The 16,109-nt window shown below is 38.2% G+C and overlaps 1 protein-coding gene and 1 pseudogene across 6 annotated transcripts in view; one reads left to right on the plus strand and one right to left on the minus strand.

Moving 5' to 3' along the window:
- The window catches only part of SLC6A16 (solute carrier family 6 member 16), a 42,846-nt gene extending 28,238 nt beyond the window's left edge, over positions 1–14,608 (minus strand). The window contains exon 1 of one of the 6 annotated variants that reach the window (XM_024979259.2): positions 14,430–14,607. The gene's annotated coding sequence lies outside the window, so the exon portion shown is untranslated. Of the gene's footprint in view, positions 1–210; positions 358–14,378 lie in introns of those variants that run through there. The other 5 variants (XM_010815226.4, XM_010815224.4, XM_010815225.4 and 2 more) reach the window with 5 other exon arrangements.
- On the plus strand, positions 8,703–9,361 carry LOC785326 (GTP-binding nuclear protein Ran-like; annotated as a pseudogene).
- Positions 14,609–16,109: the final 1,501 nt, after the last annotated feature.

Genomic DNA, 16,109 nt, shown 5'->3' on the forward strand with positions numbered 1-16,109 from the left:
TGCAAACTAATAAATGCATAGGAATGATGAAATTAGAAAATTATCATTTGCCATGAGTAATAATTGACTCAAGCAATAATTGTTAATCATTGCTCACACAAGAAAGTTTGACAGGGACAGAAATGAGTGCTTAGTATAATGTGTCTCCCCACAGGATACTCTCCTCCCCACCAAATAGAAAAATAGTATCTTTACAGTCTTAAACACTACCTTAACCACATAGTGAAAGTCAGTTGATACCATCTGCTTCCCAATCTGAGGCGCTGAGAAGAACACAACATCATTTCAGTGGTATTCTTGCCAAAAATGTGCGACCAGAATCTAATTATGAAGAAATAGCAAACTGACGGACATTCTATAATGTAACTGACCTCTAGGCATTAAAAATGTTGAAGTCAGGAAGACAAGAAAAGACAAAAGAATTTTAAGTCCAAAATTACAATTGTAAGCCTGAAATTATGTCAAAATAAAAAATTAACGCTGGAACTTGAAAAACATCTGGGTTGGACTTCTAGTGTCTGATTCTCATGTAAGGAGCTTGTAAGGAGGGCCTGCCACTCCATCTTAATAAGAAAAAAATCTGAACAGACTGAAAAACCAGCAACTCTTGTTGGATCCCTAAGGGAAGTGAGGACAGAGGGAAAATCACTGCCCTTAAGACTGGAGAGACAGATAGGCAAATACAAAAATTCACTGAATAACAGAATATCAGAGGAAAAAATCCCCTTGGGTTTCCAGCAAGGGAAGGGGAAAAAAGAACCATGCTAGTGTTATCGTATTTTCATAATTTAAAAATGAAGAAAAAGAACCATTTTGAACCACTCTAGAATACTCTGTTCTTAATGATGCCTCCCCTCAAGAGAAACTAGTTAACCAGAGCCTCATCTGTTAATATCAGAGTCAAATTGACCTAGGGTAAGGAAATACCCAACTCCAGCCCACTCTAGACACCCTGTCTCACCTAAAAGGGAAGGGGAAAAACAAAAACCTGAGAAACATTTGTTAAGTTCACAGTCCAGAAACACAGGCACTAAAAGACTGAGATCTAGTCACAGGATTATTGAACATTTCCCCTCGTCCTACAACTCACCACATTACTAAAGGCTGATTTATAGTAGTTTACCATTACAGCAAGTTCAGGCTATCAAGGTAAAAATTAAAAGGCATACCAAAAAGTAAAAAAACACAATTTGAAGAGAGAACAAGGATTAACCAGACATGGTTAATTAACTAACCAGACATGGTTGAGATGTTGAATCATCAGACCAGGGATTTAAAATAACTATGAGTAATATGTTAAGGGTGCTAATAGATTAAGTAGACAGCACACAAGAACAGATGGGTAATGTGAGCAGAAAGATGGAAATCCTACGAAAGAACCAAAAAGGACTGACAGAGATTTAAAAATACTGTAACAGAAATGAAAAATATTTTTGATGGGTTTTATTTGTAGACCAAACATGGCTGAGAAAATCATCTCTGAGCCTGAGAATATCTTGAATAGAAGCCTCCAAATCTGAAAAGCAAAGAGAACAAAGACTGAAAATCAGCAGGCAGAAAATAAGTAAAGATATAGTTAAACTCAACACCACCACCAATCAAAAGGATATAATTGGCGTTTACAGATTACTTCCTCCAGTAACAGCAGAATACACATTTTTCTCAAGTTCATTCACCACAACAGACCACATTCTGAGCCATAAAACACCTTAACAAATTTCAGATTTGTTATTTGAAGTCATACAATGTCTGCTTTCAGTCCACAATCAAATTAAACTAGAACTAGATGAAATAGACTGATTCTTTGAAAGATACAGTCTTCTAAAACTCATACAAGAAGAAACAATCTAAATATGTCTGTCTCTATTAAATAAGTTCAACAAATAATAACCTTCCAAAACAGAAAGCACAAGAACCAGATGGGTTCACTAATGAATTCTACCAACAATTTAGGGAAGAAATTATACTGATTTTCTACAATCTCTTGGAGGATAGAAGCAGAGGGAATAATTCTATGAGACCAGCATTACCTAGACACCAAAACAAAGATATTACAGAAAAAGAAAACTATTAATTAATATCTCTCATAAACATAGGTGCAAAAATCCTCAACAAAATATTAGCAAATACAACCCAACAATGTATAAAAAGAATTATACATCATGACCAAGTAGGACTTATCCCATGTATCCCATGTATACAAGGCTGAATGAATACAACATTCAAAAGGCAATTAATGCAACAACAGGCCCATGAAAAGATGCTCAACATCATTAATCATTAGAGAAATGCAAACCAAAACTATAATGAGGTACCACCTCACACCAGTCAAAATGGCTATCATTAAAAAAATCTACAAATAACAAATGCTGGAGAGGGTGTAGAAAAAAGGGTCTCTACCCCTCCTACACTGTTGGTGGGAATGTAAATTGGTGCAATCACTATGAAAAACAGTATGGAGGCTTCTCAAAAAACTAAAAATAAAGTAGCCATATGATCCAGGAATCTTGCTCCTGGGCATATATCCAGACAAAACTATAACTCAAAGAGATACATACATGCACTCCAATGTTCATAGCAGCACTACTTACGAGAGCCAAGACATGGAAGCAATCTAAATGTCTATCGACAGATAAAAGCATAAAGAAAATGGTATAAATACACAATGGAATACTACTCAGCCATAAAAAAGAAAGAAAGAATGTCATTTAATGGGTGGACCTAGAGATTATCATGTGTGCTTAGTTGTTCAGTCGTGTCCGACTCTGCGACACCACGGACTGCAGCCCACCAGGCTCCTCTGTCCATGGGGATTCTCCAGGCAAGAATACTAGAGTGTGTTGTCATGCCCTCCTCCAGGGGATCTTCCCAACCCAGGGATCAAACCCAGGTCTTCCACACTGCAGGCAGATTCTTTACCTTCTGAGCCACCAGGGAAGCCCAAGAATACTGGAGTGGATAGTCTATCCCTTCTCCAGGGGATTTTCCCAACCCAGGAATCAAACCAGGTCCTCCCGCATTGCAGGTGGATTCTTTACCAGCTGAGCTACCAGGAAGCCCAGAGATTCTTTACCAGCTGAGCCCAGAGATTACCAGCTGAGCGACCAGGGAAGCCCAGATAAGCGTAAATCAGAAAAAGAAAGACAAATAACATAGGATACCATTTATATGTGAAATCTATCAATAAAGTAAGACACAAATGAACTTATCTATGAAACAGAAACAGATTCACAGACACAGAGAACAGACATATGGCTGCCAAGGAGGAGATGGGGTGGGGGAGGATAGGACTGAGAGTTTGTAATGAGTAGATCAAACTGTATATGAAAACCATATACAAGATGAATAAATAACCATGTCCTATTGTATGGCACAGGGGACTATATTCAATATCCTGTGATAAACCCTAATGGAAAACTATATGAAAAATATATATGTGTGTAACAGGATCACTTTGTTGAACACCTGAAACTTAAAATTTTTAAAAAATAAAATTGTCAAGCAGAACCGCATTAAAATTCACTGCATGGTCTAGTGATAGAACAAAGAGTCAGTAAACTTCAAGATGCACTCATATAAATCATCTAATTTCTGAAAGAAAAAGAGGGAGGAAAATATGAAAGTCATAGTCTTAGGGACCTGGGTGGCCAATCAAAAGATCTAACAATGGATAAGCAGAGGCCTTAAAGGAGAGAAAAGAATGAAAATAGGTCAGAAAAACATATTTGAAGAAATAATGGCAGAAAACCTCCCAAACTTGGTCAAAGAGATAGATTTTTATTTAAAGAAGCTTAAAGAGTACCACATAGGATAAACACAAAGAGAAAAATGTCTAATATGAGCACAGTCAATCTGCTGGAAATCAAAGATAAAGAGAAAAATCTTGAAAGCAGCCAGAGAAAAAGAACATATTACATACAAGGGAACAATACTAAATACTATGTACTTGTCATCAGAAGTTATGGAGGCCAAAGGGAATGGAATAATATCTTCAAAGCACAAAAAAAGGGGAAAAAAGACTGCCCATCAGAATTCTATAATCAATAAAAATATCCTTTAAAAAAAAAAAAAGAAGCCGCAGACTTCCCTGATGGTCCAGTCATTAAGAATGGACCTGGCAATGAAGGGGTCACAGGTTCAATCCCAGGTCCAGGAAAATCCCAGATGCTGCAGGGCAGCTAAGCCTGTGGGCCACAATTACTGAAGCCTGTGCATCCTAGACGACTCCGCAACAAGAGGAGCCAACACAACAAGAAGCCTGTGAACAGAAACTAGAGAGCAGCCACGGCTCAGGGTAACTAGAGGAAGACCACAGGCAGCAACAAAGACCCAGCACAGCCAAAAATAAACAAATAATTAATTTAAAAAATAGATAAAAAAATTTTTTTAAGTTTGTTCTTTAAAAAGGAGACAAAACAAAAACATATTCAAATAAAGAAAGACTCAGAGAATTCATCACAGCAGACCACAAAACAAAAGATGATGAAATTAGTTCTGAGAATGAAGGTAACAATATCAGAGGGAAATTCAGATCTTCAAGAACAAATAAAGAACGTTGGAGATAGTATGTATGTGGGAAATAGTAAAACTATATTTTCCCCTTCTTTAAAATACATGTGAATTTTTAAAACAAAACTTACTTGTGAATTTTTAAAACAAAATTATGATTTTAAAAAACAAAAATTATAATTGTACCAATCATAAAGAAGAACAAAATAATGCCATTTGCGGCAACATGGATGGACCTAGAGATCATCATACTGAGTGAAGTAACTTAGACAGAGAAAGACAAATATATGGTATCACTTATATTTGGAATCTAAAAAATGGTACAAATGAACTTATTTACAAAACAGAAATAGTGTCATAGAAAACAAACTTATGGTTACCAACGGGGGAAGGGAGGGACAGATAAATTGGGAGATTAGGACTGACGTATACACACTACTATATATAAAATATATAATTAATAAGTGCAGGGAACTTTACTTAATACTCTGTAATGATGTATATGGGAAAAGAATCTAAAAGAGTGGATATATATATATATATATGTATAACTTATTGAGAGTCCCTTGGACTGCAAGGAGATCCAACCAGTCCATCCTAAAGGAGATCAGTCCTGGGTGTTCATTGGAGGGACTGATGTTGAAGCTGAAACTCCAATACTTCGGCCACTTGATGTGAAGAGCTGACTCATTTGAAAAGACCCTGATGCTGGGAAAGATTGAGGGCAGGAGAAGAAGGGGACGACAGAGGATGAGATGGTTGGATGGTATCACCGACTCTATGGACATGGGTTTGGGTGGACTCTGGGAGTTGGTGATGGACAGGGAGGCCTGGAGTGCTGCAGTTCATGGGGTCACAGAGTAGACACGACTGAGCTACTGAACTGAACTGATTCACTTTGCTATACAGCAGAAACTAACACAATATTATAAATCAACTACACTCCAATAAAAATTAATTAGAAAACAAAAAGTTTATAAGTTGTAGGTTTTATATTGCATAGTAGATGTAAAACACATTGAAAGCAGGGGGGCATACACTGGACATATACAATTGCAAGATATCTACATTATATATGAATTGATAAAATATTCTCTCTAAATAGACTATAAAAAGTTAAGAATATGACTTGTAATCCCTAGACAACTGCTAAATAAATGTTACAAAGAGTTACAGTTACCAAGGCAAAAGATAAATTAAAATGAATACTAAAAAACTATTCAAACTATCTAAAAGAAGATAGAAAGGAAAAATGGAAGCCTAAAATGGACAAAAAGAAAAATAATGAAATGGAAAACTAAAATCCAACCATATCATTTACATTAAAGGTTTTTAATTTAAGCATTCCAATTAAAAGGCAAAATTTGTCAGGATGAATAAAAAAGCAAGACCCAATTATATGCTGGTGAAGAGATATGCTGTTAAGTTCAAAGATACAGATAGATGAAAGTAAATTACTAGAAAAAGTTATATCATGCAAAACTTTTTTCGAGTAGGTGAGTCTTTATTTTTCGCACACCATTCTCAAACACTATCGTGTATGTGTGTGTGCGCTCAGTCACTAGGTCATGTTCGACTCTTTGTGACCCCACAGACTATAGCTTGCCAGTCTCCTCTGTCCATGGAATCTCCCAGATAAGAAGGACTGGAGTAGGTTACCATTTCCTTTTTCAGGGGATCTTCCCGAGCCAGGGATTGAACCCACAATGGCAGGCGGATTCTTTACCACTGAGCCACCAGGGAAGCCCAGTGGCCCTATTAGTATAACAAAATTATGTTTGAGATAAAGAATATTATCAGATAGAAAGAAGGACGTTTATTCATAATAAAAGGTCAATTCATCATGAAGGTAATATTTACAAATGTGTTCAAACATAAAAGTCTCAAAATACATGAAGCAAAAGTTTACAAAAATTAAAGAAAAAATAAATTCCAAAATCATAATATTAATAGAAGTTAGCACTCTTTCAGTAACTGGCAGGAAAAAAGAAGATGAAAATATCAGTAAAGATGAAGATCCAAAAACGCTATCAGCAGCTTTGGCCTAACTGATATTTATACAATCTCAGAATTGCAGAACACATATCGACCATAAAACACATATCAATAAATTCTCAAGGATTAAAATCACACAGAGTATATTCTCTGACTACATGTTAGTAAATTTAAAATCAATAACCACATATTTAAGAAAACTTCAAATACTTGGAAATTGAAGAAAATTGGGACTTTCCTTGGTGGTCCAGCGGCTAAGACTCTGTGCTTCCAATGCAGGGGGTCCAGGATTCAATCCCCAGTCAGGGAAGTAGATTCCACATTCTGCAACTTAAGATCCTGAATGCCACAACAAAAATCAAAAGTCCTGTGTGCCACAACTGAGACTTGGCAAAGCCAAATAAATAAAATATTTTTTAAAAGAATATATTACTAAACAATTCAGAGGTCAAAGAATAAATCACAAAGAAATTATAAAAATTTTAAAACTAAAGGATAATAAAATTATAAAATGCCAAAATTTGTGGAATATAGCAAAAGCAATGCTCTGAGAGAATTTTATAACTTTACACACTGATATTAGAACAGAAAAGAGGTTTAAAGTCATTGTCTGAGGGACTTCTCTGGTGGTCCGGTGGTTAAGAATCCACCTGCCAACGCAGTGGACACTGGTTCAATCCCTGGTCCAGGAGCTCAAATCCCACATGCCATGGGGCAACTAAGCCCATGTCCCACAACTACTGAGCCCACGTGCCATAGAGCCCATTCTCCACCATAAGAGAAGCCACCACAATGAGAAGCCTGGGCACCGCAACTAGAGAGTAGCCCCTACTCACCATCACTAGACAAAGCCCGAGTGCAGCAACGGAGAACCTGAGCACCACCCTGAAGACCCAGTGCAGCCAGAAATAAATAAATAGAGGACGGAACAGAAAACAGACTACTGATGAAAGTAAGAAAGCCAAAACTGGTTCTTTGAAATGATCAACAAAATGGGTAAACCCCACAACAGATTGATGGGACAAAAAGAGATATGCACATCACCAATATCGGGAATGAAAGAGGATTATTACCGCATATCCTATAGACATTAAAAGGATAACAAGAAAATATTTCATGCCAACAAACAACTTAGATGAAATGGGGGAATTCCTTAAAAATACAACTTAACAAAACTGATATCCAATGACATGGGAAATCTGTATAGTCCTATGACTATTAAATAAATTGCATTCCTTATCAAAATCCCTCCCACCAAGAAAATTCCAGGCCCAGATGGTTTCAATTAGTGAATTTCATAGAATATTGGAAGAAAAAAAATAACACCAAGTATAAGTACTTCTGAAAACAGAAGAGGAAACACTTCCCAGTCCATTTTATAAGGCTGCTACTGCTAAGTCACTTCAGTTGTGTCCAACTCTGTGTGACCCCATAGACGGCAGCCCACCAGGCTCCCCCGCCCCTGGGATTCTCCAGGCAAGAACACTGGAGTGGGTTGCCATTTCCTTCTCTGTTTATAAGGCTACCATCACCCTAATGACTAAACTTGATAAAGATATTAGTAAAAGAAACCATTTAAGACAAATATCTTCATGAACATAGATGAAGACAAAAATCCTCAACAAAAACTACAAATGAATCCTGAAATATACAAAAGGGGTAATAACTAATGATAACATGGAGTTTGTCCCAGAAATGCATGGTTGATTTAACATACAAAAGTAGCAATGTAGGGAACTTCCCTGGCAGTCCAAAGCTTAAGATTCCGTGCTCCCAATGCAGGTGTGCTGCTTTGACCCCTGACTGGAGGACTAAGATCCTGCACATCCCACCACATGGCAAAAAAAGTAGCAATGTAATTCGGAAATAAACCCATAAGCATATGGACTTTGATTCTTGAAATAGAGTACAAAGACATCCAACTGGAAAAGAAAGGTCCTTTCTGGAATAACTGAATTATACAAATAGGAAAAAAAAGAATGAAACTCAAATCCTATTTCATGCTATACACAAAGACTAATTTTATATGAATCATCAATCTAAATGGAAAATCTAAAACTAAAAAGCATTTAAAAGAAAACCTAAGAGCCTCAGTCAGGCACGGAGTCACTTGTGGAAGGAACATCGTGATGGTTGCCCAAGGAGAACCCAAAGTTCAGTTCAAACTTATAATGGTTGGTGATGGTGGTACTGGAAAACTACATTCATGAAACGTCATCTGACTGGTAAATTTGAGAAGTATGTAGCTACCTTGGGTGTTGAGGTCTATCCTCTCTTGCGTTCCATACCAACAGAGGACCGATTAAGTTCAATGTATGGGATACAGCCAGTCAGGAGAAATTTGGTGGACTGAGAGATGGCTATGATAGACAAGCTTAAAGTGCCATTATAATGTTTGATGTAACATCAAGAGTTTACTTACAAGAATATGCCTAACTGGCATAGAGATCTGGTACAAATGTGTGAGAACATCCTGATTGTGTTGTGTGGCAACAAAGTGGATATTAAGGACAGAAAGGTTAAGGCAAAGTCAATTCTCTTCCACCAAAAGAAGAATCTTCAGTACTATGACATTTCTGCCAAAAGTAACTACAACTTGGAAACTCCCTTCCTCTGGCTTGCTAGAAAACTGATTGGAGACCCTAACTTGGAGTTTGTCGCTGTGCCTGCTCTTGCCCCGCCAGAGGTGGTCATGGACCCAGCCTCAGCAGCACAGTACGAGAGTGATTTAGAGGCTGCTCAGACAACTGCTCTCCTGGATGAAGATGATGACCTGTGAGAAAGTGAGGCTGGGGCCCAGCGTCAGAAGTCTAGTTATATAGGAAACTGTCCTGTGATGTCAGCGGTGCAGCGTGTTTGCCACTTTATTAAATAGCTAAGCAGAACGTGTGCTTAATCTTTGGATGCTTAAGGAGATGGATGGGCTTTGGAGTGAATGTGGCAGTTTAAAAAAAAAAAAACCTTCATTTTTTTTTGACCTGCATATTTAGGTGTTTTGGAACACAGTTGTTTCCTCCTTGAGTTTCAAATATAAGACTGCTATAGTCACATGACAATACTGAGAAGTGGAACCTTGTTTGTTATTGTCATTCCCATTCCTTTTCGTTTAGAATCAGAATAAAGTTGTATTTCAAATATCAAAAAAAAGAAGAAAACATGAGAGAGTACCTTTATGACTTAAGGGTAGGCAAAAGTTTCAAATGTAGAACATAAAGTGCAATAATCTTTAGAATTAATCATTTAGATTTCACAAAGTTAAAAAACTCTGCTCATCAAGAAACTTAAGAAAATTAATAGGCAAAGTCAGAGACTAGGAGAAAATGATCCCGAGATACATCGATGACAAAAGACTTGTGTTTAGGGAATATAAAGAACTACTGCTTAATTAAAAGATATAAAACAGTAGTAGGGGTATAAGAAGTACAAACTACTATGTACATAATAAATAAACTACAAGTATATATTGTACAACACAAGGAATATAGACAATATTTTTTAATAACTATATACCGAGTATAACCTTTAGAACTTGTGAATCACTATGTTGTACATTTGCAACTCATGTAATATATCAACTATATGTCAAATTTTAAAAGATGTACAATTAGGACTTCTCTGATGGTCCAGGTGTTAAGAATCCACCTGCTAATGAAAAGAACACAAGTTTGATCCCTGATCCTGAAAGATTCCACATGTCTCCAGGCAAATAGGCCCATGCACCACAACCACTGAGCCCACACACCCTAGAGCCTGTGCTCTGCAACAGGAGAAGCCACCAGTGAGAAGCCCTTGCGCTGCAACTAGAGAATAGCCTGTACAGCAATAGACCCAGCACAGCCAAAAATAAAAATAAATAATTAAAAATTATAAAAAAAAGAAAACACATAACCAGTATCAGGAATAAAAGAAGGGGACATTATTATAGATGCTGCAGATATTAAATAAATAATAATAATAAATATTAACATTATTGTACCAATAAATTTAAAAAATAGATGAGATACTCAAATACCTTTTAAAAATTAACCAAAGAAGTATCTCAGGAAAAATAAAGAACCCCCAAAGTCCTGTAGCCATTAAATAACTTGAAAATCTTTTAAACACACATGTGTTCATGCACACACTTACACACATACATATACAAACCTTTCTAATACCAGGTTGTCAGCAATGGCAAATTTTACCAATGTTTAAGAAAGATATACTTGTCTATAAAACAGAAAGAGGAACACTCCCCAACTTATAAGACCACCTCAACCTTGATACCAAAATTTATCTGAAAATTTTGAGTTTCAGCCAAAAAATAGCTGAAATACTTCTGAATAAAAACAAAGTGAGAAGTCATGCTCTAACAAGTATTAAGTTTTGTTATAAATTTGTAGTAAGACAGTGTGAATGGATACAAGGACAAACAGCCTAGTGGAAAAGAATAGAGAGCCTAAAATTAGACCCATCCTTATACGGAGTCTGATACATGAGAGATATGCCTTAGCAGATCTGTGAGTAGGGGCTGAACTTCTCAATAAACGGTGCTGGACCAACTAGGCGTCCATACAGGGAAAAAAAAAAAAAAAGGCCCCTACCTCAAATGACTGTCCATGGGGTCGCAAAGAGTTAGATACAACTGAAGCAACTTAGCAAGCATCTCAAAGGGCGTGCAAAAATTAATCTCACGTGGAAGAAAGAAGTAAATGTGGAAAAAAAATACTATAAAATTCTAGAAAAGAATGGAGGCTCACTGTTATACTACTCCAGGGAACAAAATTACTGATGATGCAAATGCTGCCCTTTAAAGCACAACACCTTGGTGTTTCTCGTAAAAGACACAATGACCATAAAATTTCAATTTGAGGACTTCCCTGGTGGCACAGTGGATAAGACTCCACCTGCCAATGTAGGGGACGGGAGTTCAATCCTGGGTTAAGGAAGAACCCACGGGCCATGGAGCAACTAAGCCCATGCACCACAACTACTGAGCTTGTGCTCTAGAGCCTGGGAGCCACAGCTACTGAGCCCACGTGCTGTAGCTACTGAAGCTTGCCCATCTAGACTCCATGCTCCACAACAAGAGAAGCCACCACAGCGAGAAGCCTTCGTACAACGCAGGCCCAGCGCAGCCAAAAATAAAATAAACAATAAAATTATTTTTAAAACTTTCATCTGATACATTCTACTACATTAAAATTTAAAACGGCTTTTCATCAAAAGGCTCCAAAAGGAGAATAGAAAGAAAAACTGTAGAGTGGGAGAATATATCCACAACCTACATAACAACAAATGACTAATATTCAAAAGATATAAAGAACATTACAAATTAGGAAGAAAAGGACAGACAACCCAATAGGAAAATGGGCAGGGGGCTGGAGAAGCACTTCAAAAATACTGTATAATATTTAAATAAGTATTAAATAATTCATTTAATTAAATTATTCCAATAAACATTACAAATTCTATGTCATTAACAGTCAATGAAAGGTAATTAAAATAACAATGAAATACCACTGCACACCAACCAGATTGGGAAAAAAATGGAAAAGTTTAATAATATCAGGTGTTGATGAGATGTAAAACAACCAAAAAGTCTCATCCTTTGTTAATGTCAGTGTAAATGGTTATAACTACCTTGGAGAACAACCTAGTACCAGCAGTAAAACTGAATACACACACACACTATGGCCCAACAACTCCCAATGTATTCTCTAGAGAAACTCTTTCACTTGAGCCAAAGAATACAGTAATAATTAATGATAACATATTGTGCTTGCTTTATGTCGGGCACTGTTCTAAATGCTCTATATTTTTCAATTACATTACTCTTCACCATAACCATGTAAGGTAGGTACTATTATTACTCCCATTTTACAAAAGTGAAAAAATTGAAATACGAAGCAACTTCTTCAATTGTACACTACCAATGAGTGGTAGTCAGGATTTAACACAGTTTGGTTTCAGAAACAGCTCTTAACCAACTACATTCTTCTACTTCTCACAAGAATGTTTTCAGAAACATTATTCATAATTGTCACAAAGCTGAAAAACACAAGTGCCCATCAACAGCAAAATGCATAAATCATAGACTTTTCAATCAAAAGAATACTATCCATATGTGAAGAAAATAAAGGAACTACAGCTACATGCAACAGTATAAATAAATTTCACAATGTTGAGCAGAAGAAGCACAATATAAAATATTCTAGACAGAGAATCCATAGTTCTAAGTTGAAAACAGAAGCAAAATCATGGCAAAAGTATAAAGAAAATCAAGGAGATGATCAGCACAAAAGTCAGACTTGAAGTTATCTCTAAAAGGTAAGAAGGGACTATGAAATGATAATGACAGAAGATCTTCCAGAGCCATGGTAACATTTATTTCTTGATCTGGGTGGCAATTACACAGATATAAGCTTTATAATTATTCATTTAAAACTCTGTTTATACATTCTATGCCCTTTGGTGGCCACAGATTTCATGATTTAGAACGTTAGAAATAAAATATAAAGAAAAGAAGAAATGGCCAGAGAACAAGGAGAAACATCAGAAGGAAATGCTGTCACAAAAAGGAAAAAGTAGCAAAGAACCTCCAATTATCAACACAAATCAAGTAAGATAAACCCTAAAGTGTATCCACAGGGAATTCTTTCATCTGGGTTTTTTTTTTTAAGTGACTTTTATTCTTTAAAGGTAGTTAAAAACCCATGTAGCATATTATGTTATCAAATGTTAAATCATTCATAACAGTATGTGTCTTAGTACTTCTTACTTTTTTTAATTTTAATTGGAGGCTAATTCCTTTACAGTATTGTGGTGGTTTTTGCCATACAGTGCCATGAATTTGCCAGGGCTGTACATGTATCCCCCTGCCTCCCCTCACCCCATTCCCACCTCCCTCCCCATCCCATCCCTCTGGGCTGTCCCAGTGCACCGGCTTTGAGTGCCCTGCTTCATGCATTGAACAGAAATCTTAATTCGATTTGTTCAAAAATTAACCAAGTTGAGGAAGCTGGAGATATTTCTCAGATAGCCGGCAGCTTACCTAAGAAAGGCAAATCTTCACTATTACCAGATGGTTTGCCAGCAACTGAAATGAACCATAACTCAAATAACAGGAAGTACTTCTGATCCCCCGTACTTCTGATCCCCCTAATTCTTGCTAACACTGACCCTGACACTGAGTTCCACTAAAAAAAGGAAAACTGTGTTTATGAAAAATAAATCCACCTTTCTTAAAAACATTCAAAAAGTGTAAACTGGTCAATTTACCAGAATCTAGAAGTTTTTTGGTAAATTGGTAAATTTGACTCTTACTGAGAGAACTAATTTTGGGCGAACAGATTCTGCAAACGGGCCACCTGCAACCCCCTGAAAGCCCCTTTGTGTTCTAGCAGCCGAGAGGCCCTGATGGTGGCCCAACGCCTGAGACCCTACCTCATCCTTCCCCGCAAAGACTCTCCTCAACCACTGCTTCCAGGGATCTCTCGGAGCTCCTGGAAGTGCCCCTTTACCTCTTTCCCTGTAACTATAAACCCCAAAACGAAAGGAACGAGCTGGTGTCCAGCTTCCTCAAGAAAAAAGCAATAACTTCGTCCCCAACAGGCCGGTGAAGGCCCGGTCTCTGCAGCCTGGGGGCCTGAACCCATCGGCTCCCCTGGTTGGGCGGGGACCGCGGCCTGCGGGTCGCGACTTGGGACGGCCTCAAAGTCGAATCTGGTGAGCGAAGGGGCTGACACCAGTTTCCCAGGTTCTAGGGGAGAAAAAAGGAGGGTCCTCTCAGGCCGTTTGACCCCTCAGCTCCACAGAGCCCGGGCAGTCTGGGAGGCTCCGGACGGTGGCCAGTTATCCCTTGGCTGAGTCCGATGACGTCCAACCTCACACACCCGAGATTTATGAACGTTTCAGGGATCCCATAGGCGCCAATTTCACCTCACCCTCGAGGCCTGGGCTCTTCAGTCTGGTCAGTCAGGCGAAAATGAGCGTGTACAAGGCTCAACTGAGAAGCTTAGCGACCGAGGCCTCAGGCCCCACAGGCCTCATCTCGCGAGGCTCCTCGCTCTACCTCTTGGCGCCTTTCCCGCATTCTTCTGCGCGCATGCGCGTCCCGCGTGCAGGCGCGAGCGACTCCGTGCCTCCGCTCTTTTCAACAGCTATCTCCCTCCCTGTACATGTAAGTGCATGTACCCACATGCGCCTACTTCCACGCATGCGTCCGTCCATCCCGCCTTTCCTTATGTTCCCATTTAGACCGGGTATCCAATCCCTTCCCTTTCTACCTCCTGGCACTGTTCAGTCCAGGCTCTAAGGCGAGTCCCTAGTCTGGAGCACTGGCTTCACTTCCACGTCCCTGAGTAATGTGGAAGCAAGGGTGAGGTGGAATCGTTCTTCACATTCATTTCTTCTTGCCTTCTAACCTTTTGACAGTAATACTTAAGGCTTCCATACTACTAGCCAAACCCTAAATATATGTCCTATAAGACAGATGGGGATCTTGCCTTCAGAGTTCAGTAATATGCTGGGCTTACAGAGAAGATTCTAAAACCCAAGATTTACTCAAAATTTCTGGTCTTAGGACTGCTTTGATATTCTTAAAAATGAAGGACCTCAATTATTTTTGTGGGTTATTTTTATATAGATTGTGTTTATGTGAGCTATATCTATCAATATTAAAATGAGAAATTTCTGAAATATGTATTGGCATCATAACACAAAAATCCATTGCTTTAACATAAATAACATTTTTAATAACTAATTTCCACACCAAAAATAACAATCCCAAAGAAGGGCAATGCCAAAGAATGCTCAAACTACCGCACAATTGCACTCATCTCACATGCTAGTAAAGTAATGCTCAAAATTCTCCAAGCCAGGCTTCAGCAATACGTGAACCGTGAACTTCCTGATGTTCAAGCTGGTTTTAGAAAAGGCAGAGGAACCAGAGATCAAATTGCCAACATCCACTGAATCATGGAAAAAGCAAGAGTGTTCCAGAAAAACATCTATTTCTGCTTTATTGACTATGCCAAAGCCTTTGACTGTGTGGATCACAATAAACTGTGTAAAATTCTGAAAGAGATGGGAATACCAGACCACCTGACCTGCCTCTTGAGAAACCTGTATGCAGGTCAGGAAGCAACAGTTAGAACTGAACATGGAACAACAGACTGGTTCCAAATAGGAAAAGGAGTACGTCAAGGCTGTATATTGTCACTCTGCTTATTTAACTTATATGCAGAGTACATCATGAGAAACGCTGGACTGGAAGAAACACAAGCTGGAATCAAGATTGCCACGAGAAATACCAATAACCTCAGATATGCAGATGACACCACCCTTATGGCAGAAAGTGAAGAGGAACTGAAAAGCCTCTTGATGAAAGTGAAAGTGGAGAGTCAAAAAGTTGGCTTAAAGCTCAACATTCAGAAAACCAAGATCATGGCATCTGGTCCCATCACTTCATGGGAAATAGATGGGGAAACAGTGGAAACAGTGTCAGACTTTATTTTGGGGGGCTCCAAAATCACTGCACATGGTGACTGCAGCCATGAAATTAAAAGACGCTTACTCCTTGGAAGGAAAGTTATGACCAACCTAGATAGCATATTCAAAAGCAG

The sequence above is a fragment of the Bos taurus genome, chromosome 18 (assembly GCF_002263795.3).
Source record: "Bos taurus isolate L1 Dominette 01449 registration number 42190680 breed Hereford chromosome 18, ARS-UCD2.0, whole genome shotgun sequence".
Lineage (NCBI taxonomy): Eukaryota > Metazoa > Chordata > Mammalia > Artiodactyla > Bovidae > Bos > Bos taurus.